Raw genomic sequence first — 21,933 nt, 5'->3', positions numbered from 1 at the left:
TAAAGTGCAATTAAAGCAAAGACTATATAGATCAAGACAGACGGGTCAGAAAGAAATGATGGGAGAAAGGAGAGACACCCTGGAGGACAGTCAGCTGAAGTCAGGGGCATAGAAAATCCGAGTGCATGGGATGCAGAGAGCACAGAGACCTGGAAACAAAGATACCAGGGAGGCACAGAGAGTAAGGTTCATTGAGATCGGGAATTGCAAGAGATGGAGAACAGAGATCCGAGGGACAAGGGGACAGAGTGAAGAAGAGGGCAAGGAACAAAGAGAAAAGAAAAGGAAGGAAGCTCCTACGGGTAATGTTCGCGCTTTATAAAATCGCATTAAATAAAAAAATAAAATAAAAAGAGCAGGAGGTGGAGAATAGAGGTCGTGTGGCAGAAAGAGAATAAATGTTATAAAGAACCAGAAGCAGACAGAACCAGGTACAAGTGGTGAAGCCTCTGGGCCATAGGGCCGTGTGATCAAAGAGACACAGAAGGCAAGAAGCAAAGAAACCAGAAAGAGCAGGAAGCAGAGAAAGGAAAATAGACACCATGGGGACAAAAGCTGATAGATGGAAGCATATGCATTAGGGTGCATAAACAACAGCACAACCAGGGATCCCATATGAGGCTGTTTTCCTCTGTGCAGGAGTGAGTGAAAGACTATACAATGTGTTAATATGACCCTCTGGTGGATAAAGTGTGATGCATGGTATATCATAGATGATGTACACTGAGCAAGTCAGAAACCTAACCATCTCTCACTGAATTTTAACTGTTAGTTGCTCTTACCACCAAACTCAATGATACTCACTTTTATCACTTTCAAAATGGAGAGGGGCTGTTTAGGCCCTACTGGGTTACATACCTGTCACAAGCCACTTACCCATAGAATTCTTCAGTGGGTGCTCAACTCAATGAGCTATCGTTTAGGTATGTGTAGGACTAAGCTAAGCGTGTGCACACGGAGGAGGGTGACCCATGGACTTAATTTGGGGCAACACAATGCATCTGACACCAGGGGCCTTATTATATGCAGGGCGCATGCCCTAATCCGTGCCACAGTGCAATTTTAAATAGATGAGCCGGGCACAGACCTGGCCAGTGAGCCCTATTATAGATAATGCACTGCAGCCAGGGCAGTCACAATCTTGCACCAACCCTGGGGACACCTCCTCGATGCTAAAAGGCGACTGTCGGATGCACCAATTTTCTCTTTTACAGTCGGTGGCAGCCAGCCTGCATCTTAAAGGGGCCAGAGAACACCCAGTAGGTGGGGCGTGTGAGTGACTGCACTCGCCTGCAGCGGATTGTCTGGGCGGGTCCCTGGAACCCCGTGGCGCATTCTGTGCCACTTCTTTGTGCACCGGCAGTAGGATCTGGGACGCCGGCATTCACCACGAGGTTAATCTCTAACTCGCGGATCATTCACGATACTGACCGCACTGCAGCGACGGCCATCGAGCCTTCCCCGCCCAGACTCTCTCCCTATTCGGAGCAATAACTTTGTCAAGGGTCGGCTCCACGCTGCCCACGGGTCCTGCACACGGCACAAAACGAAGCCGTGCAAATCTTGTTTCGAAGTAACCAACGGGCAACCAACCACTTAGCCCAAGGAATTGATTTCACCAACCTGCTACACTCGTAAAACCCCTGCGACGCCATCAGCTTCCTGATACCCGATACCTCCACCAAGAGGCTTTCTTAACTCAGGCAAAACTTTTTACTTAAGTCCTGAAGATGATCCCCTTTATTAATTGAGCGAGGGATCGAAACGTCGACACCCATGAGTGGCCATACATGAGAATAATTGGTATTTGAAGTTGTATGTACCACTCCAGGCGATACTGTCGAAATTCTTGATTCTTAACAGTACCCTGCCTTCTCTTTTTCTTTGCCTGAAACACCCCTTTCACTCTTTTCTATTTCTCTTTTCCTCCCGGTACGGCACATGATTGTGTCTTACTACGAAGTACTACTGTTGTAGAAATGTATTGTAATTAATTATCTCTTATCTGTTGATAAATAAATTCCTTGCCCGGCTGGACAAGGAAGTTAAGTATATAGCAGCCTATTGTGTTCTATATAATAACTGTTCTATTTTCATAAAAAGCTAAGAACCCTTGTTCCCTAAAACTTAACTGACACCCATGGTTCATAGCTACCCGCTGGGTCCCCCCTTGTTTCCTAAAAATCACTTCTTTGTGGTGCACCTCCTGATCATCTCTTTGCCTCTGCGCCTGCGTTCCTAATAAAGAGTGGAGGCACATGCAAGGTTTTCCCATCATTAGCATGAGACCACCCTCCTATGCTAATGCGGGGACATCCCCTTAGAATAGCTATATGTGTACCAGTGGGATCTATATTCCAGAAGGGGCTGCACAGGCTTCTGTGGCACTTCTTTATTCCCAATGTGCCATGGTGGCTTTTTATGTAGTACAGCTGCAAAAGCAGAAGGTTACTCAAAGTGTTCAGAACCTGCCATCATCTTTTTAGCAAAGTCATCCAGTGTAGAGTTATAAAGTTATCTAACCCAATAACTGATTCCGAACGGGCAGATGCCTGACAGATTTTAATGGTAATATGTGCTTAGATTTAGATTCTGATTCTTTGTATGGGAATGTATCTGCTGTGGATATCCTGGAAAGCTGGCACACAATCCTCCTTTCCTTGCAACATGGAGTGGGTTTATATTTTTCATTTGATTGGAAAAGGCCTAGCCTTAACTTAAAGCATCATAACAATAGAGTTGGGTTGAATACCTACAAGTGAAACTGTGTGTTTGGTTATTTTGACAGTGCAGAAATAAAAATGTTACTTAACCTGTAAGCTTCTGTTCATATCATTTAGTGAAGTAGGTTCATATACTCTGAATCCTCTTGCCATCTAGTGTTCGGCTCTGACATTTCCAGTCAGTAGGAGACTGGCTTAGTATATGGTGCACACTTATTTAAGTGGAGCACCTTGCACTAATCCAGACAACCCTTATGGTGATTTTAGTGGTCTTAGACAACTATAGAGAGCTCTCTAAATGGTAGCTGTGGAGAGCAGCCTTCAGGCTTATCTTGAAGGAGTGTTGAGCAGGTTGTTTTACCAGATCTAATCATGTAGTGTAGGTTAAACTAAAAGGGACCACACAGTGTAGTTATAAAAATATGTCTATTTATTACATAACTCTCACTAACACATTGCTGTATCTACTACCCAGAGATAGCAACATAAATAGACACAATACTTCAATTGTAAAAAGGTAAGTAAGCACAATACACTGTTGTCTCCAGGGGGAGACCAAACTATGTACTAAGAAAGTGGAATGCGAACTGCGACCTAAGTCGGAACTTGAACCAGGGGACTCAGAAGAGCTGGGGACACAAGGAACCACCCAAGGTAAGTACCAAGGGACCTAACGGAGGATGCGAAGAGTGGAAACACAGCTGTGTGCTCAATAGAAGTCAACAGGAAAGTCACAGTTGCAGATTTGAAGAAAGAGGACCCTTCCCAGTAGACCCTGAAGAAACACGGTGGAAGACAGAAGGTTGGAGAGCCACCCCACCCATGGATACCCCAGGAACCAGGATACCTACACTAGGGAAGCGGGGTTTATAGGTGCAAAGTGACATCTGAAACCACCGTAGACCACAATGGGGGACTCCAGTAAAGATGCCGCTGGTGAAGAAGGTGCAAGAGTCGGGTGAAATCCAAGGGTGGATTCTCAAAGTGAAGAACCTGCGAGCAGAGGGGACAGAGTCTATGCCACTCTGAGCTGACCAGGAGGGACAGAAGAACAATGCCCACTGATGTTGGAGGATGCAAGAGTGATGACGGTGACTATGTCGCTGCAGCTGTGAGGACAAGTACACAGAGGAAGACCAGGACCCATGCACAAGCTGTCCCATGTTGGAAGTCTAGAACTAGAGCGTCGGTGTCTGGCGGGAGCACCAACAAGGCTTGGCAGCTGCAGCAGGCTTGGAAAGCGATGAAGAGCAAGGTTGGGACCAGCAAGGTCCAAGGAACTCACCAAATGCAGGAGAGTCAGAGAAGGCCTCAAGAAGTAGAGGAGCCCACTAAAGCAGGAGAAGACCCTCAGGAGGAACCACAGGACGAAGCCACAGGAGTCGCAAGAGGACCTCAAGAAGCTCACCAAAGATGAAGGCACAAGGTGCAGAGGATGTGGCGAGGACAATTATCTTGCCAGGAAGAGATGCTAGAGGCTGGAGCTTCTTGTAGCCCCAAGATCTCTGGAATGAAGAGCCAACAAGCCTTGGCAATGGCAAACTGATGCGGTGCACAGGGGTTTGGTCCCAGCGGTTCGGACAAAGGATACCGGCTTCAAAATTGCAGAAAGGACAGGTCAGGCCTCGAGGGAGTTGCAGAACCACCTACTGTGTTGCTGAGCCTTTTGAACTCCGTGGGACATCAGGAGCAGAAGACTGGTCAGCTTTGTTGCACGGCCTGCAGATACAGGGAAGTGACTCCTTCACTCCAAGAGAGATTACTTTGGGTGTTCTTGATGCGCAGAGGTCTGTTGAAGATCCTGGGAGAAGCACAGGCACAGACGATAAAAAAGACTTGCAGAACAGCGAGACCAGGAGCAGCAGGAGTCTTTCTTGATGCAGTCTTGGTTCCAGGCAAAGTCTAGCGAAGTCCAAGTGTCCAGACGGTCGGAGAGTGACGTGGTTTCAGGCTTGAGTCTTGTCCCACGACGAATCTGAAGAGCCACCCACAGGTAAGCCCTTCCCCAGGGAAAGGGTTGGAACAACTCTGGGGTCCCTCCCAGAAGAGGGTCTAGATAAAGGGGAGGATACTCCCATGTCATTTGTTCAGTTTCACACCGGAGCGGAAGCAAAGGGCTCCCTGAACTGGCTCCAACTGGAGTATGCGAGGAGGGCACCAAATCTGCCCTTCAAAGCAGTCTGGTGGCACTGGCAAGGGCCCCCACCCCAGCCCAATACATTAAATCTTGTCTGGGGAGGTGGTCAAACCTCCCTGCGACAGTAAAACCTATTGTTCTACCTTCCTACCTCCCCCTGCTCGAGCTTGGCTCAGCTGCAGTAGGCCAGAAGCGTGTCTGTGGTCGGCAGCAGCACTAGCTTTCTGTCAGACCCTGAAAGGCTGTAACCAGGAGAACATGAGGGTACCCCAAGGGAGCCCTCATTACATGGGATCATACTTCCAACACTGGAATCGATGTTGGGGTATAATTCCAAAATGTTTTAAACCAAACATGACTGGGTTTGGTGCAGTCACTATATTGTTAGACATCTTGCAATGACTGATGTCCACTATATGTATTAAAATGGCTTGACTGCACTTACAAAGCCTGGAGAAACGACTCTGGGGTTTGTAAGGGTGTCCTGCTCATGCAGGGGCACACTCACATTTATAATTCAGCACCCTGCCTTCAGGATTGAAAGGCTTGCCGTAGGGGTGACTTATAGGTTTTAAGTGTAGTGACCTCAAATATAAAGAAACTTATATCTGTCATAAGTTGTGCTTGCATCAGCTTACGCAGACTGCGATGGCAGGCCTGTAGCCACAGTTTGAGTTGTCTCCCATGGGAGGCATAATGCAAGCTGCAGGCCATGGTGGACCCCTGGTGAACCTATGCCCTGGGTACCTTAGTACCATATACAAGGGACTTGCAAGGGTACCCAGTAGTCGATTGTGGAGGTATCAAAGTACTTACCATGTCAAATTTAGGAAGGAAGCACAGTGGCTGGGGTCCTGATTAGCAGGATCCCAGTCAGACTAGTCCAAAACACACTGAAACCAGGTAAAAAATCAGGATAACCATGCTAGAAGAATCCTACCTTCCTAAACATTCCAAGTTGTTTTTCTTCAAAGAAAGTCTTTAAGCCGCTGACTCCATGATAGATTATTTTTCGCCCAGAGGGTAGGAATAGAATGGAGCAGTGATTAAAGAAAGTATGGTGAACACGTGGATTGGTTACGGAAGCTAATTAGTAAAGGACGAAATCTGTGATCATTGCCACCCGCTTTAGGGAAAGAGGGTATGAGCGTGTGCATCTATAGCACTAACATCTAAGAACAGATGGTTACAGGCTAAGTAACTTTTTCAGCTCCTAGCATGTGCTGTTGTAGATACACATGCTCTGCACCAAATGTAAGACAGTACCTACTTACAAGAATTGGATAGTGTGTGAATGATGCAGAAGTCTGCAACAGAGTACCGAGGACCATTTAGCCGATTGGCAGTTGTCTGACTAAGTTATCCACACAATTATGTTTACAAAAAGTGTATGTGATTGGTCAAGAAGCTGCTTTACATATGTCAGTGAATAGGATATTCCCTTCAAAAGCCATCGTTGATGCTTTTTAACATGCAGAGTGTGCCCTGGGTCTAACAGGGAGGGCTCTTCTTGTTTTATGACAGCAGGATTGGATGCACTTGACTATCCAGACCCTCGCAGGTATGTTGTGCACTTAACAAATGACTGATTGATTGAATGCCTGCTTTGGAGATGGGCTGGCCCTTGTGTGGTTTTGCAAAGGCTATGAACAATTAGTCAGATTTGCGTAAGGACTGGTTGCTGTCAATGTGGCATATGAGAAGACGTTTGACAACTAGAATGTGAAGGGCCCTTCCTGTTGTAGACTCTGGTTGAAGGAAACATATTGCAAGATCTATGGTTTGATTAAGTTGGAAAGGAGAAACCAATTTGGGGAGGAATGTAGGTTAGTCCTGAGTACTACTGTATCATTTTGAACCTGAAAAACAAGTTACTCACGTTCGGTAATGCCTTATTTGGTAAAGACTCTATCTAGCTGCAGATTCCTTACCTTAGAACGATCCCCATGCATCAGACTGGATCCAAAAGATTTTTGAGGGCAGAACCCCTGTAGGCCGGTAGGTGACATCATTCAGCTCAACGTGGCAGTGTCCGTGTCAGAAGTGACGTGCGTGGTGCCTATGCAGGCGCTACCCCAGCACAATGACATTAGTTTCTTTTCATGACTTTCCAAACCAGGAGAGTGAAGCCACGAACAACATTGATCACTAGTGTGGAAAACTAGGGTCTTCAAAACAATTTCACACCAAAAAGTCCTGCAGGACCGAACAGCAAAGTGCCCGTCCCGAAGGACCTGACTGTCCAAGCAGCAGTGCAGCAGTGCTTAGTGAACATGTGCAGAGAAGTCTACATTGCTGCTTGGCAGATGTCCAGGCACGGACTCCATGTGCTAACGCAGTGATCGCAGCCTTTGCTCTGGTGGAAAGAACATGCAAACCCTCTGTGGGCTGCTTCTTGGCCAAGGTGCAGCAGATTTTAATACATAGCATGATCCTTTGGGAAATAGTTGGTTTCTCTACTGCCTTCCCTTTCTTACCCCACCAAGAGTTGGTCGTCCACCTGGAACTCTTTTGTGCAGTTATGGTAGAACGACAACATTCTTTTTGAGTCCAGTCAATGGAGTTGCCCCTCTTCCTAAGAGGGATCTGGCAGAATGAAAAAGGTAGGCAGAGTGATGGATTGGCGTTCATGAAAGGGAGTGACAACCTTCGGCAGAAAGGAAGCTCTGGTGCAAAGAACCAGGGGGTGGTAGGCTGAAGGCTGGGTGGACCCGTATGGATGCTTCTTGCCTGGTATTGTGGAACCCGCCCAATGGGGCTTCCCCGGCCTTATCAGGTTGGCTCTCCCCATGGATACTCCTGGCGAGTTAACGAATCTCTGGAGAGGCTTCAGGGCCCTCCTCACATCCTCATTGACAAAGCTGTTAAGAAGTGCCTGCGCCTTACTACATCGGTTAGGAAGAGGCACTGAAGTGCTGTTCCAGAACATGGGTTGGTCATGCAGACAGGCTCTGATGCTGTTTTGGATACGTGACCCACCTGTAATGGCAGGCTGGAGGATGCGCCCTAGCACCTATGGCACAGTGGATAGGTGCCCGGCTTACCATCGCAGTCTGATGAGCATACAATGGCAACCCCGGTGTTCTAACCTCCGTGTCAGGCCTGCCTCTGCGTGCTTGCATCCATGGTGCTAGCGGCAAGGGGCCTGGTTCGTTGTTGTGGGCCGGGAGTGCGCAACCGTACCATGAGTGGGTACACCTATGTCCGGCTAGGTCGAGCAGGGTGGTGTGTGTCCACTGGCACCACAGGTGCTCGGGTCTGAGTAAGCCATGTGCCCGGTCTGTCCTTGCCCCATAAAAGTGTGCGCACCCTTGCTATCTGTGTTGGGAAATGGTGCTGATTCCATGATCTGAAACATGGAGCTGGGAACTATGTGTGCCTCCTGCCATCGCAGATCATGGTGCGCAAGAGCGCACATGCGCCCAGGTAGTGAGGAATACCTATGAGTGATTTCACTACCTATGAGACCTGCTCTGTCCATAAGTTAATATGGGGAAGTGGTTGACAATACTTCACAGTACAATGGTGGACTGCAGTGGAGCAGCCTCATGATGTTTCATATCAACGGATTCACAGTGCCAAACCCTTTCCCTTGGTAAAGGGGGTTTAGGCATAACTTGCTTAGAAATGTCACTTATAGAATATGAACATTTCTATTGTCCAAAAGTCTAGGGGACCATGGTTTTTGGCTCCAATGGATACCAGTGGTCGGGGGAGCACATCTGTGCAGTCCCCAATTGACATCCATAAAACATGTGTTATCAAAAGAGACTAGCTTAAATATGACCAATATTGTTAGGACTCTGATTAGATTTGTCATGGGCACCTCGTTGGTGAGTTCATGAAGCCCTCACCCACCAACCCGGTTGGTGGCATGCTTCATCATCGGGCCCACCCAGTGACATTTAATGTGTCCCGGGTGTGCTGCGATGCCTGATTACAGCGGAGCTGGTATTTTACTGAGAGTGCAGTGTGAGGTGTAAAGTCAAGTGTGAGTTAAAACGGCTTGGCGAGGGTCCCAGTACCCGAGGGTAAATTACATTTTAATAACTGGGCCCCCGTCAGCGGTTAAAATAAGGCTTGGGGATGTTTAAGGGAGGCGAGTTACTACCTCCTACATCCATCAGTTGGTCGACATGTTTCAGCCAGTGCCTTAAAGTAAATCTGGCTTTCCTCAGGACCTTTTTAAAATAGAGTGTAGTGCAGGATAAAAAGGAGTGTAATCCAGGCTATGTGTTACACTCACTAAGATGTTTCTCTAAGTGTGAGAGGGGATTCCCTTCTCATATATGCCTGTACCGACAACATTGAAGACATAGACAAAACATGTAAGAATGGCAAATCTACAGTGCTCAGTGGGTAGACTACAGTCGGCAAAAGTGTAATGGCACTGGTGGTACCATTATTGTGATTATCGCAAATTATTGGGGGTGGTGTCGCTAAAACACGGGTATCACACATATACATGAGATACAAAGTGTGATGAGGCGTAAGTAAACACTCTTACGCTTAGATTTTGCAGCCAATGCTTCCAGGAGTGAAGCGGTAAGGGGTTGACCCTGTAGGAAAATAATGTTGGCCACTGGGAGTTAGAGACCTGTAAGGAGGGAAAAGCGCTTACCCAGAGATTGTTGCTTGGAGGTTGTCATACTCACAGCTTTTCTGGTCAGAGCCTGCCTTGTACCTGTTGCACCGTCCTCGTACTCCGGTAGAAAGAGCTGGAGTTTCTTGTTCGTTTTTATATGCTTGCTAATTGGATTAACTATCGGCACCTGTAGCTGGGAGTAAGAGTAGAAAGACTACCTAGCTGTCTGCTCATGGGCGGTGGAAAGACACTAGTCTCTAGCACATGAGCGGTGCCGCTTGTGTCTATTGCGCATGAGCGGGGGTGAGACACTAGTTGGTGGAAAGACACTAGTCTCTAGCACATGTGCGGTGCTGCTTGTGCCTATTGCGCATGAGCGGGGGTGAGACACTAGTTATTAGTGCAGGTGCGTCCGCGGGTCTAACACGGTAGAGTATGTGTTCTGTTGAAGTATGCAATCTGCCACTATCAATAGTGCGGGCATGGAGTTTCAAGGAGGTGCATTTAGCTCGGGCATAGTGTAATGAATCATCACAGGTTGCTGTAGGAGCGGGAGACTATGGCTGGGTATGGCAACTATTATATGGAACAACAGGAGAGTGAGGGTATAATTAAGAACACTCTTTTACCCCTTCCGAAATGTACAATAATCAACAGAAGAGTGTCAAAGTGAACTAAAATGAAAATAACAGGATTATGGACCAATAAGTGTCCATAGACAGAAAGAAAATTACCACCGTCTAGAGAAACAAGAATGAAGTAAAGGAATTAGGTGCATGTGCTCAGTGATGAAAAAGAACCCTCAGGCACCGCCTGTGAAGGTCGGTAGCCAATTGTCTTCATTGGGTTCCCAAAGGTTGAAAAAGATGTGAGGTAGTGATAAAGAAGTGCTTTAAAAAGAGCATTGGCTACTCATCACAAAATAACTTTATTAAGAGGGTAGCTCTAACTCTGGTAAAAACAGTGCAAATTAAAGGACTGGTGAATGGTTGAGTTAGTTTGAACCAAAAAGTCCTTACTGAAGTGAGAAGAAATCAAAGATGGTCAACATGTTTCTGCTTAAGAGCTAAAATTCAGCTCAGCATTCGTCAGGACCACAGGACTCCATCAAACCCCTAGATGGACATACGCTAAGATGTCCAAAACTAAGGTGTAGAGAAAGAAGAAATAAAAATAAAAAACTAATACAACCTGATTAGTGTGGACTTTCTATATTGGGTAATTGTCCCCGCAGTCTCACCCCAAGGGGGAGACAAAAAGTACTAGTAAGCCCTCAGTGGGACCTCATGGGTTGGCGGTGGGGGGAAACCTTCACGCTCGGTCCATTTGCTCCGATGCGACTCCCCGCCGTTTAGACCTAATTAGACCGCGACCGCCGCCCGTAACAACAGATGGCAACTAGTCACAACCCGATATGGGTTGGGCACGATTAGGGATGGTAGCCTCCGTTGAGTTGGAGTTCATAGGTCAACTGGGTTGAATGGGTACTAGTAAAGACCTCTGTATAGAGGTTTACGTCAGCATGTGACTGAGTACAGTGATATGTCAGAGAAAATGAGGAAATTCAGGGAAGGAAGGATGCACCAGTCATTGTGCCTCCTTGCCAAGGTGGTGCGGAATTTGCCTCCTCGCATGTTTGAAAACAGAAGTGCCTGGTGCGACTCATCCCTACGCACACCAGTCACTGTGCCTGGATCGCCTGGGCATGAGCCATATCATTGTGTACCAATCAGGGCCCCTCATCCTACCAAGAAGCTCCCCAGTGTTACTCCCCATTCATCGGTTGTTCCCTTGTTGACTCTCATCGTGGTAGAATAACTGCTCTTTCCACACCTGGTGCCTCCTGAAGATATATTGGCGCCAAGTAGTAGCAAGAGAAATTGATTTAATTGGAAAAACCTTTCTGAGACATTCAGAAGCAGGTGAAAAGACTGTGGGATGCCTATGAGTTTTAAAACCTGTGGGTGAACTTCCTGAGTGGCTGCTAACCTCTCCTTTATTTACGTCTACCGCCTAAATAAAACTGTTACATATTCCCAACTACTTCCTGAGGACCCAGACTGAGCGTGACTTCGGCAGTGTGCGGCCCAGTGTCCGGTAGGGAGGGCTGATTATCTTCCATCTGGGGGTGTAGGACAATAGGGGTGAGCTTGAAGGTGGAGAGAGAGGCTTGGGCCACGGAGTCTGCAGAGGGTGACCCATATACCTGCAGGCTACCAGTGTCACCACATTAGGGTGCTGAGTGCCTATGTGTATGTAAGAGTGTGACACATGGACTGGCTGTTACCTGTTACACCGCGTAGTGAGGGTGTGTGAGCAGGAGTGATCAGTACGGAAGGCCTTTGATTCACAACACTCGCTGGTGGTGCCGCCTTTTATGTTGCTTGGTGCCAAGAGCACAATACCTTTTGACACTGGGTTCCTCCCGCAAGGCTGCTAAAAATCGATATATGTTTTGTATATGTACATATTCTTGATATCATGCACCGCATAAAGGTGCTCTCGCTCAAAAGAGGGGGGAGTTAGATTAAGCATTGTCCATAGTGTGCATACTAGGGAAATCATAACAATACGAGTGTGCCTTGTACTACTAGTATTATTTCCAATTGTGTTTTATGTACTAAAGTATATGATGGCAATGTTATAATGATTGAATATGTGTGTTGAATATAAACGTTTTACATACATCCTTTATGAAGTCTCTTTAATGATGATCAATGCATTTATCCCGAGTGGCTGCTGTGCCTTTGCTTTACACATGGCCTCTGCAGTGAGCCTGACTGCTCAGTGCCAAGTTACTCAAGGGTGAGCACAGGTTATACAGTGAGTGTAATCACCTGCCCTTGATGGGACTGGTAGTTCTGCAACACTGGGGGCATCCCTTCAGCCAAACAGGCACTGCCGGTTCAAACACAGACCTTTCAAAAATCTATTTACAACAGGGGATTCGAACAGAGAATGCTGATCTGGCTATTGCAAAAAGGCTGAGATGGTAGAAAGATAGCTCTTTAAGGTGCCCCAAGCAGAGCTCAGCTGGGCAAGAAAAAGGATAAACAGAAGAACCTTGGGGAGGGGAGCAGAAAGAAGGTCAACCTGTTTCTCTACACACCATGCCTCAAACTTGCCCCCAACAGCAGGTGTATACTGTTTTTGTAGAGGGAGGCTTGGTTGCCAAGATAACATTGCAGACTTTGGGCGGAAGGTCAAAAGCCGAATGAAGGTGGAGCATTGACAGGTTTGGGTGGGGAACCATTCCCTGTTGCTACGACAGAAGATCCTACTGAAGGGACAGCCTGATCGGAGGACCGATGGTCATGCTCAACAGCTTGGGATACCAAACTCTCTGAGCCCCGTCGGTAGCCATAAGAATAACTTGGGCTTGGTTGTTCCTGATCTTCTTGAGAACTCTGGACAGGAGTGATATAGGCAGAAAAGCGTACAGGAGGCCTGAGCTCCACTCGAGATGAAAAGCATTTCCAAGCAAGAGCCGCCTTGGTTCTACCCACTCTTAAAAGAGACCTTGCACCACCTCTGGAAGGAGATGCCATTCATGATCCACTATGCATCTGTGACTGAGTTAGTCTGTCCTGGAGTTCAGAGAACCTGCCAGGTGTTGAATCACCAGGGACATGTCCTGATGTTCCAGCCATGTCCAGAGGCACAGGTCCTCCTGATAGATAGTCCACAACCCTTACCTGCCCTGTTTGTTGCAATACCACATGGCAGCAGTGTTGTCCATGAACACTAGCACAAGCCTTCTCTTGGAGGGTAGAAAGGCTTTCACTGCCAGCCGGATCACTCGGAGCTCCAGTAGGTTGATGTGGAGTTCGGAGTCTTCCGGAAACCAGAGGCCTCTGATCTCCACCTCTCCTAGATGGTTGCCCCATCCCAGGAGTGGCGCATCTGTCACTATTATCTGATCTGGTTTGGGAAGGGAGAGGGGTCTGCCGTGGACCCAATCACGGGTTGTTAACCAACACAGTAGATCTGGACCATGTCGGAGAGATTTCCCTGATGTTGTCATCACTGGATCTTCAGGTCCTACTACAGAGCCCTCATATATTAGCGGCATGTGTCATACACAGAATACAGGAGGCCATGAGTTCCAGCAGCCTCAGAGTCAGTCTCACCAAAACCCAGGATAGAGGCTGAAACATCGGTATCATAGCCTGCATATCCTAGGCACCTGGGGCGAGCCCACCTGCAACAGTCTGTTATCGAGATAAGGGAAGACTTGTAATCCTGACCATCGTAGATGAGCTGCAACCAACACCATCATCTTGGTGAACCCCCAAGGGATGCTGGTAAGGCCAAAAAGGAGCACCACAAACTGAAGGTGCCCATGGCCTTCCTGGTACCACAGGTAATGCCTAAAGGAAGGCAGGATGGGGATGTGAAAATATGTGTCCTGCAAGTCCAATGCTACCATCCAGTCTCACTGGTCCAGGGCTGACAGGACTTGAGCGAGCGCGAGCATTTTGAATTTCTCATTTTTGAGGAAGAAATTGAGAAGGTGCAGATGTAGAATAGGACAAAGGATTTAGTCCTTTTTGTGCACCAGAAAGTAGCGGGAATAACAATCATGACCTACTGCTGGTGTTGGCACCCTCTCTATGGCGCCCTTGGCCAAGAGAGCCGTCACTTCCTGATGGAGTAAGGAGAGATGGTTCTCCATAAGCCTGTCACAAGTGGGTGGCGGCGTAGTCACAAAGGAGAGGAAATAGCACCATAGGACAATCTGAAAAACCCAGCGATCTGATGTTCTTGACCTCCAGTGGGACAGGCGATGGCGTATTCAAATTCCCACTGGGTGTCCATGATGGTTGGAGTGCAAACTAAAGGGGTTTGGTGGATGCGTCTGCCGGGGGTGGTGGACTGTCCCAACCTTTGGCTGAGCCTGTCGGTACTGCGTCCTCTGCCCCGCAGAAGCTGGTAAGTTTGCATGCCATGGTGGCTGGGCAGGTAAAGGCATGGCTGGAAGCCCCTTTTATGGCCACAAAAGGAGCAAAAGGCAGACTGGTGTTGGCAGGGGGGTATTGAAAGCCCTGGGAACTGGCCATAGCTCTGCTAGCCTTAAAGCACTGCAGTGCTAAGTCCCCCTTGTATCCGAAGAGACTACAGCCTACAAAGAGCAAATACATAAGCGAAACTTAGACAGCCACTGAAAATTTGAATTGTGAACTTCACTGCATCTCTCCCATCTGCCATAGTTTGGGAGAGTAAAGCACTGGCCTCCTCTGGAACCATGCACAGCAGCTAAGCAACCGAATCCCTGGAGTGCCTGGGAATAACGGCCCAAAAGGCACATGGTGTTCACAGACCAGAGTGCCAGGCTGGTGGAAGAAAACATGTTCTTGCTTAATGTGTCCAGCCTCTTGAATTCCCTATCTGGTGGGGTTGTAGGGAATGCACCAGGATTTGCAAGGAAGTGGAGGCTAGGACCAACAAGCTTTCGTGAGTTTGTTGTTGCATGAGGATCCTGGGGTCCCCTGGGGCAGGACGACGACAACGGGCAATTGTCCTGTTCACAGGAGCTCCTGTACAGTGTTTGGACCAGGTCCCTAACAGGATGTCCGTAGGAGCTTCATTAAATGGGAGAAGGGGGTCTGAGGGGGTTACCCCCGGCTTAAGTACCTCTGTCAAGACATAAGCCTTCTCAACACCATAGCAAAAGATGCTCCCTCTTCTATAGCCATGCTAGGAGGAGAGATGAGGTCAGAATCTGGAGAGGTGTCCGGTCCACTGGCATCCACCAACTCCTCACACCATTCCATGATGGGGTCTAGGGGCTGGTATACTTCAGGGTCCAGTGGTCCATCCCAATATTCATGTATACAAAAGGGGAGAGATAGAGGATAAGGGCTGGAGCCGACCTCCAAGAACAGTTCATAACACAGAAAAAAAGGCACACAACCTTATTTTCGAAAAGTTCTAGTTCCTTCTCAGGAGAAAACAATATTCTCTGTTAAACCCTCACCCACCAGGGTTGCCCCTTGGTGGCATGCTTCATCATAGGGCCCTTCCCATTCCACTGTGCAACGGGCGTGCTGCGACCAGACGATCTACGCAGGAGCACTATTTTTCAACTATGAGAGACAGGTTGATCTGCGAGGGAGGAGTGAAGGAAAGGACGCTATTTAAAAATACCTGGCTAGTAGGTAATGACTACTTTATTCCGACCCCTAGTCGGTATGGTTAAAAACAGGGGAAAGATTGGGACTCATGGAGTTAATGTTCCAAATTCCTAATGTTCGACATGTTTCTAGCCTACCCCTCTCGGCTATTCTTCAGGACCTAGCGTCTGATACCTAGTTCCACTCCTGCTGTATACTAATCACAACATTCAACACTACATACTTTGTAGCTACTTTTTAGGTCAGTGCATATATACTTGATACCACCTAAACTTGTATTCTTATTGATTATATTGGGTATAAAGCCAACGGTTCATGGTTTCTCCGGGCGGGAAGTTTGGTCTGTAGTCACACTCTCATCAAGACCGCACTTCGCTTCTGAGACCAGCTGCTCGGGAGCCTCCCAATATTCCCCAAATCTTAGCCCAAAGGAATAGGGCTCAGTATCTGGCCTGGAGGGCATGGCTCCAGTTGGTGCTGGAGTTGGTGTCAGATGACACCTCTCCCTCTATGTGTCAGATCTGGGATGAGGCTGGTGATGCCGACGCTGGAGGAACTGGAGCATTGGTACAGGAACGGTGCTGGGGAAGGTCAAGGTGGTACGACCAGTGCCGATTCGTGATTATAAGTGGCTCTACTGGTGCCGGGGGTGGAATCGTCAGCGGGGAACCAGTAGGAGCTTCTTTCAAACCCATGGGGCTGCCTAAATTTGAGGTGCATGGTCTCACAAAATTCGTGGAGTTGGGCAGGGATCGTTGTAGGTCCTGGAAACTCAGGGCGGCATGGAGCCAGCCCAGGCACAGGCTCTAATGCGGTGCAAGGCCTTGAATGACAAAGTTTCCACGTCTCATTAGATGACTTCGATGGACAGGGTGAAGTTGAATACCTCTGTGACTTCCTGCTTCTTTTCTTTCTGTGGGACTTACTGGAAGGAGACGTTGAGTGCAATGAAGTTCTAGGACTCCGCCAGAGATCCCAAGACCTTCCTCTTGACCGGGATTGAGACCGATGCGGCATCACACGTCAAGCAGCAAGGAGTTTAAGGGACCGCTTTCTTAAGGCCTCAGGGTGCATAGCGCGGCGGCTGATGTAGATCTTCAAGACATGAACGCGCTTGAGGTACTAGAAGTAAAAGAGATGTGGGTCCGTCATCAACATCTGTCTGGCACTACAGGGCTTGAAGCCAGCTTTTCAAGAGGCCATCTATGCCACACCAGGAGAAAGCTTCTCAAAAAAGTTGGATAAAAAGTAAAAAATGGGTAAGTCAAAAAATGACAGGGGTAGCTTTCTCCGGATCTGTTCTGACTGGCTTGGAAGAAAAGAATTGACATCAGAGCTCTGGGTTTGCGTCTATATAGGCACGGGAACACCACTACCAGCATGCAGGGGTACTGCTCACGAAAAATGTCTAGATCCAGTCTGACGCATGCAGTTAATTCTAGGATAAGGAATCCACGTCTAGAAGTCTATTAGATAGAAAGATTCTTGCAGTGTGAGGCCCTACAGCTCTCTAACACATCTGAGAGATGTCACACCCACAAGAAAAGCTACCTTCCAGGAAAGGGACTGGAGGGGGGCAAAGCAGATAGGCTTCAAATGGGATCCCATGAGTTAGGTAAGGACTACATGGAGTGTCACACTTGTGCATGGGGGGTGCTCTGGAAGTAGGCTGTCCTGTTTTCAGTATTTATTCTTGTGTGGATTTCAGTAGTGTTTTCTCAGTGCTTTCTAAAAAGATTTTATTCAGTGCTTATCAATGTTTATTCCACGTGCCTAACCACCCAAAGTAGACAAAAACTGTGTTGTTCAAGTGTTTACAAAACATGTTACTTTTTTTGTGATGATTGTTATTAAGCATATATTTAATTTAAAGGAGAAATAACTCATGGTATGTAGTGTCCGATTGACTTATGTTAGACTATTTTAAGAAGAGAAAGTCTTATTTGCCGCTTACATCATATTACCTTTCAAAAATCTCTCTGTCTGGTTTATATAACCATTAAAGAATTAAAAAAGAAAGAGCGCTGTGTCCAAATGTTTTAATAAAAAACTCTGGTCACATTTGCAGGTCACTCTTCTATCCCTTACTGAACATCATGATACTGTAAGAGTGGTCAACCCTGCCAACAGCATAGTAACTTGTGAAACTCTTAAAATGTAGGATTACACCAGATTTGTAGCCCTGCAATCTGAGTTGTCTGAAACGAGATGCATTAAACGTGCCCACACCTGCCTTTCTGCACTCTTTGCCTGACTTCATTAAGGTGCTGCTGCTGTTCCCATGAGGCACAGGGTCAAAACTGATTTGCATATAGCTGAGTCCAAACTGGGGTGGCATAGTGAGCTAAAGAATGATGATGGATTCAACCCAGATCTGTGACTGAGGATGAGTGTCTGAAAGGTTTCAGCGATCCGTCCATCATCTCCTTGTGTTTGCTGTTGTTGTCAAGACATGCATAATTGCTAAGTGTCCCTACGGCAAATGTCTCACTCTAAGTCAAACCTGATCCTTTGACTGACACCACACTGCATTCTGGGATGTGTACTTTTGCCGTTAAAACTGTAACTGTGTGCTCAAAAACCTCAGAAGTAAAGTGCAGTTGGGTAAAAATCCAGAATTAACTGAGGGATTCACACATAACAATGGGACACCTTGCAGCTATGACGTTTGTTGGTATACAGAAAGTATTGTGCCATGTTTTCACCACTATCTCATGTAGATAGTAACAGGATTGTTTTCAGATGTACATTCACATTAAATATTTAATGCATGGGGTGTTTGGCAGTTGACCTGCTACAAATATTGACTTGTTAGAAAAGAGAGCTGATGTATTAAAGGGATTTACCCATTCTGTGGGTAAATCTGATAGTTTACAAAGGTCAAGATTCTAATGAGCGATCACTCCCCGGTCTCCCTCCAATTAGGACATGCTTCTGGTGGGATCCGTACGGTCTGGAGGTTGAATGCATGGTTCTTACAAGGCGCGGAAATCAGGGACACCCTCGCAGTGGAACTAAAACAATACTTTCTGGCTAACAAGGGCTCGGTCCCTTCATCTGGCGTACTTTGGGAGGCCGGTAAGGTTACCCTATGAGGGGTGGCTAGGGGTCTGGTTCACATGAAACGGGCAGTGCAGACTGCTCTTCTGACTCAGCTTGAGGCTCAGGCTGTACGACTAGAATTGAACAGGGGCGCCACAATGATGTTTATTCCGCAAGGCAGCTTGTGATGCTCCGGGAGGAGATCTGTCAGGTCTCCCTAGACTCGGCTAAGATGCTGTGACGTTCTGCTGTGGCCCGCGTTTATGGATGGGATGACAAAAACAGAAAGTTGCTCCATAACCTGGTCTCCTATCCCAAGGCTAACCCCATTACTCCTGAAGTCTATGATGCTGCCGGTACCCATCTCTGTACCTCGCAAGCTATTGCCCAAGCATTTGCGGGCTACTACGCCCAGCTCTAGTCAGCCCAGACCCCTGGGGCTTCTCTGACGGCACTGCTGGAACAGGCAGAGATTCAGCTTCCCTGCCTTACCCAGGATGAGTCCACGGACCTTGAACTTCCCTTTACCCCTGAGGAGATACACGGAGCCATCTCCCTGCTGCACTCTGGAAAGACACCAAGCCCAGACGGTTTTCCGAAGGAATACTACGCAACATATTGCGATGTACAGGTCCCCCACTTAGTTGACCTCTTTCAACATGTGGTCGAGAATGGCTCCTTTCACCTGAGACCAATGTGGCTACTATAGTGGTAATTCACAAGACCCAGCAGCCCTCCCTATCCTGCGCGGACTACCGCCCGATTTCTCTCATCAACACCGAGATGAAAATCTTTGCCACTGCCTTGGCACAACGCCTCCCTCCCCTATTGCACGAGGTGGTTCACCCCGGACCATTGGGGCTTTATGCCTGTGCATGGTACCCGGCATTGCGTACGACGCCTTTACCTCGCCCTTGCCTACCGCCACCTCCTCACCCTGTACCTGGCGCTGCTTCTCATCGACTTCGAGAAGGCCTTTGACACGGTCGATTGGAGCTATTTGGAGGACGTTATCGCCACGATGGGTTTCGGTCCCCTTTTTAGATGTTCTATCCGAGTCCTGTATTCCCACCCCAGAGCACAAGTCCCAGCCAACGGTGCTCTCTCCAGGACCTTTTCTATCTGGAGAGGCACCCGTCAGGAGTGCCCTCTCTCACCACTCTTATTCCCGCTGGCGATGGACCCCCTGGCCTGCCACATACGCAACGACCCCAAAATTCGAGGATGGTCTTGGGATCCCCATCAAATTGACAACATTTCCCTATGCGCGGACGATGTCCTCCTTTTTGTAGCCGAACCGAAGAATTCTGGCCCGCACTGCCTGGAGGTCCTCCATGCCTTTGAAGATGTCTCGGGTTTACGGCTCAATCCGGCGAAGTCCACTCTGGTTCCCCTCCATCAGTCGAGGGCCTGCTTCGACTGGCAGTCGACCATCTCCTTGCAACGCCAATTGTTCAAATATTTGGGGATCTGGGTGACCTTGCTCCCGGAGCTGGAATGGGCTCTCAACCTCACACCACTAGTCACGAAGGCCAAGGCTGATCCCAAACGCTGGCAGTCTCTCACACTCAACCCCCTCGGAAGAGAAGCATTTTTTAAAATGATGATCCTCCTCCATTTTCTATACATTCTCCAAAATATTACCTTTCAACTTCCGGACGGTTGGTTCCGCAAGTTTGATCGCATACTCACCTGGTTCTTGTGGGGAGGTGGGAGGCCACGTATGGGCCTGGCACGCTGGCGGATCCCTACCTTTGACGGGGGCATGGGGGTGACCAACCTTCACTTCTATTACCTGGCCACTAGACTTATTGTCGTTCACGACTGGTTCGCTGGTGGCTAGTCCGACCCGGCTTAACGTACAGAGGTCAGGACTATAGACTTTCCGCAGCTCCTGGCCTGCTTATATGGGGTTCCCATACCCTAAACCATCCCACCTGTCACTAGAGCAGTCCTTTATGGCCAGGCACTCTGCGCTACACGCAATGGGACAAGAAACGTACTCAGCATACACCCCTGTGGTACGGCACCTGGCTCCACGAGGCGTCAGCCCTTCAGGGTTTTTTTCGGCAGTGGGATCGGGTCGGGATTTCACTCCTTGGGAACATTTGGGTGGGAGATCACATCAGAACCTTTTCTGACCTGCAGCAACCCCCCTCCTTTCAAAATACCCAATTCTATAAATATTTGCAGCTCCGGCACGCCCTTAGTGCACACATCCCACCAGCCGCCTCCCTCCCTGAATTCAGCCCGCTAGAGGCCCAGGTCATGATGGGGAACTTGGGTAGAGGGGGGTGTTATGGATCTACCGCTCCCTGGTAAACAATGGCCCTGCGACCCTAGACTCGCTGCGCACCTGCTGGTAACGTTGGTTGGGTCCCTTGGAAGAAGCAGATTGGCGAGACACGCTCATGGCTCCCAAAACCCTGACGACCTCCTCTAAACTACGTCTCATCCAACTTTAGTATCTTCAGACGGCATATCTCACCCCTGCGCATCTGTACAGGGCAAAACTACGCCCCTCCCCAGCCTGTACACCGTGTAACCACGCCCTATCTGATTTTTATCACATGGTCTGGCAATGTACTCTTCTTGTTTCATTTTGGGCAGGTGTTGAATCAGAGCTCACGCAGATGTTGGATAGTTAGTTCCTCACGACCCATTGCGTCTTCTCCTGGGAGTATTCGATGACCCAGATGGCTCCAGAGCCGACAATCGCATCTTAGGCACTGCGATTGCGGTGGCTAAACAAGACTTTGCGGCGGCCTGGTCCCAGGCCAAACCCCCTACTGTGCATAAATGGCGTTGAGGGGTGGATTGGTGTGCGGCCCAAGAAGAACCCCTCTTCGAGGCCAGGGAATGTCCTGAGAAGTTTGAAAGGGTTTGGGGCAAGTGGCTAAATTTGTTGTTCTGATTACTGTGCACGTTTCTCTTCAGTTGTGCTATATCCACGAGGTGGCCTCTTCGGGGTCCTTGTTCCTAGGTCTGATATCCCTCTGTCTGCTGTCGATGGACTTTGATACAGTGTACACACTCATGATGCGTTTGTATGTTCCGTTTATTTCAAATGCCAATAAATTTGATTATCAAAAAAAAGATTCTAATTAGCCAGCCATTTCACCTATCAGTGAAATAATTAAACACTGTCAAAAGATACAATGTAATTTTAATATAAATTTAATATGCCTAAACTTTTACTATTCCTAGACTCTCTACAGTGTCTAAAATAAAAATAATTAGATCAGATCTAAAATATGCTTCTAAACAATGCACCATTATTCAAGGATAACAAAAGGAAGAAGAAGCAATATT

General features: G+C 48.0%; 1 protein-coding gene across 2 annotated transcripts in view; it reads right to left on the bottom strand.

Annotated features, from left to right (window-relative positions):
- The window catches only part of TMPRSS6 (transmembrane serine protease 6), a 259,562-nt gene that overhangs the window by 177,798 nt on the left and 59,831 nt on the right, over nt 1–21,933 (bottom strand). The window lies entirely within an intron of this gene.

Source organism: Lissotriton vulgaris, chromosome 1_1, assembly GCF_964263255.1.
Source record: "Lissotriton vulgaris chromosome 1_1, aLisVul1.2, whole genome shotgun sequence".
Lineage (NCBI taxonomy): Eukaryota > Metazoa > Chordata > Amphibia > Caudata > Salamandridae > Lissotriton > Lissotriton vulgaris.
This window is presented reverse-complemented; position numbering and strand designations above follow the sequence as displayed.